The sequence below is a fragment of the Propithecus coquereli genome, unplaced genomic scaffold (genome assembly GCF_000956105.1).
Source record: "Propithecus coquereli isolate 6110/MARCELLA unplaced genomic scaffold, Pcoq_1.0 Scaffold18, whole genome shotgun sequence".
Lineage (NCBI taxonomy): Eukaryota > Metazoa > Chordata > Mammalia > Primates > Indriidae > Propithecus > Propithecus coquereli.
Window position 1 is genome coordinate 4,617,653 of NW_012142745.1, and position 2,138 is coordinate 4,619,790.

Consider the following 2,138-nt stretch of genomic DNA (forward strand, 5'->3'; position numbering starts at 1 on the left):
TGAGCCACCGCGCCTGGCCAGGCAGGGATGTTTTTTATCCTGGTTTTGCAGATGAGGACCTTGAGCTCTAATGATAGTAAGAGTAAAAGGTGATGAAAGCTTATAACACACCAGGTCCTTGATATGAGCTGAGACCCCCCAAAATTGAGTGCTGGGCCGAAGGGCTTAGGGCTAGTTTGCAATACAACTGAGATTTGAAGCAAGGTAGAAGGCCTCAGAGCCCATGCCCTGATCAGATGTACTCTCCATCTGCCCTCCCTTATGCAGAAGGTGAGGGGGCCATCCCATGGTCATGCGGCAGGCACGAGGGAGCGTGGATGCTTCAGTGTCCTCATCTTGCTGTCTTTTGGCTGGAGCCCATTCCTTGCAGAGTCTCACATCTCTGACATTGCCATTCAAGTTCTTGGTGTTTTTCCTTGGACAGCTCAGTAACCTTCCCAAGCCAGTTGTTCTCATTCGAAGACCGCGACAGCAATGGCTGCCTCGCTAGGTTCCGAGAGTTTGATTGAATGCCATCTAGTAGACCTTCGATAAATAATAGCTTTATTTTAATACAGACGCAGTTTAGTGTCAGAGTAGCTATGTTGGAACTGAACTCACGATAGGAGGTTGTTTGGTAGCTTTCAGCCTCGTTTCCCGAGAAGTGCTTTAGTAAAAGCATGGTCATGATGAGCATGTTTTATTTTGTCACTTCAAGCTTTATCCCTACAGGGCAATTAAGAAAGATTTCTTACTCTCTAATCGAGTTCTGGGTTAGTTTAGGAGTCAGGGGCAGGAGGGCTGGGTTTAAATCTTAATTTCTTGGGTTTTTTTGTATGCGTAGTTTAGGAACTTTCAGCACCTAGGTTTCTCTACGAGTAATTAAGGAAAAGGCAAGTAGACTATGTTCATCTCACAGTTTAAAGGGAAGAATCTTATGATGACAAATTCATTATATATGGGCATGTTTGAGCTCTCCGGAAGAACCATTTGAAATATAATAAAACTATTAATGAGAAAAGAACAGGACTGAAATTAACTGCAGGATAGCTCATAGGAAAGAAGACTCACTATTCAGAATGCGCAAGTCCTAGTTAAAGTCGGCTGGGAACAACACACTTCATCTTCTTAGACCACTGTGTCTCTTTATTAGTCCCCAACCCCTGCCCCAAATAGTTACATTGACTTCTGTCATTGGGATACTTTCACTAAAAAAACAGAAGCTAGTTTTGTAAAACTACAAGTTTGCTTGTAGATTTCTCAATTTTTTCCTCGAACAACAAAGCTCAGAGCTGGGAGAAAGCTTCAAGATCATGGAGTTCTACTCTTTTATCCTATGCCTGTGAGCATTAAGGCCAGAGAGAAAGTTACTTGCTCAGTGCACTTGCTGGTGAGCCGGGACTAGACCGCAGCCAGCCTGGTGCTATTTGTGCAACACCAGCTCCCAGTCCTACCCCATCGTACATTAGCCTCTGCTGGTCTGTATTTCCAACCACAGCTGGCAGTGAGAGGGTTATGTGTCCAGTTCTTTGAGTTAAACAGGACTGTTGTCTACTATGTATAAATTTGACATTCACGCCACCAAAGAAAACTGCACATGAGCTTCTTGAGTCTCTATCTGGTTCAATACTCAGCGCTTTCAGAACATTAGCGTTACAGTAAGGGTGTGTGTGTGTGTGTGTGTGTGTGTGTGTGTGTGTGTATCACTCCCTTCTTTGTGCCCCCTTAACTCCCACACTGATGTCATTTGTCACTTTTTCCCTTCTCTGTGACTTAACATGTGCTCGTTTTTGTCTTAACTAACCACCTTCCATTACTGACATGAGTCTGAGCCTTGTATGTATCACAGGGTGACTCAGGGTAGGACAAAGGAAACCGCCTCCCCTACGAGTCACAGTCACTGCCTAGAGCCCACCTGACCTCATACCCACACTCTTTGAAGGTGAGAGCAGAGAGCAGCAGTTTGCTGACTCCAACATCCCCAACGTTTTCAACCCTTGGCTTCACTAGCAGCATTGGACCAGCAGGGGGCGCGGTGAGTGCAAGCACCAAAGCCAATGTATTTTTGTGTTCTCTCAAAATCTGAGACAAGTGAGATGTTTTTTATTACATAAACGTCTTTGAAAATATATATAGAAGTTGCCAGATTTGTTTTTAAC

The 2,138-nt window shown here is 44.4% G+C and overlaps 1 protein-coding gene across 1 annotated transcript in view; it reads left to right on the forward strand.

The window, feature by feature from the left end:
• The window catches only part of MOGAT1 (monoacylglycerol O-acyltransferase 1), a 40,765-nt gene that overhangs the window by 37,498 nt on the left and 1,129 nt on the right, over positions 1-2,138 (forward strand). The gene's annotated exons all lie outside the window — the stretch shown is intronic.